At 26.4% G+C, this 314-nt stretch overlaps 1 protein-coding gene across 2 annotated transcripts in view; it reads right to left on the bottom strand.

Annotated features, from left to right (window-relative positions):
- LOC119590784 (glutamyl aminopeptidase-like) overlaps positions 1-314 on the bottom strand; it is a gene marked incomplete in the record, with an annotated part of 24,350 nt that overhangs the window by 3,153 nt on the left and 20,883 nt on the right.

Here is a 314-nt window from a genome sequence, read left to right on the forward strand (position 1 = left end):
AAAACAAAAATAAATAAAAATATTTAAAAAATGGTAATCAAATAAGATCAGAACTGATAACATAAATAAAATTAAATTAAAAAATGTTCATCATACAATTAACGCATTTCATGTTTTGCTTCATTTAGTTTTGTTTACACACAGATAGCTTCACAACCACTCAAGCCTACATAATCTCATCAGTTTACCCAATGCCTTGAATGTTATGGGACACAAGAATTTATTTCTAATAGACGACCATTATAATCATTATCAATGTTATCATTACAATCATTTACACTATCGTCAATATGACATTACTGCATAATCCTATG

This window comes from Penaeus monodon, chromosome 27 (genome assembly GCF_015228065.2).
Source record: "Penaeus monodon isolate SGIC_2016 chromosome 27, NSTDA_Pmon_1, whole genome shotgun sequence".
Lineage (NCBI taxonomy): Eukaryota > Metazoa > Arthropoda > Malacostraca > Decapoda > Penaeidae > Penaeus > Penaeus monodon.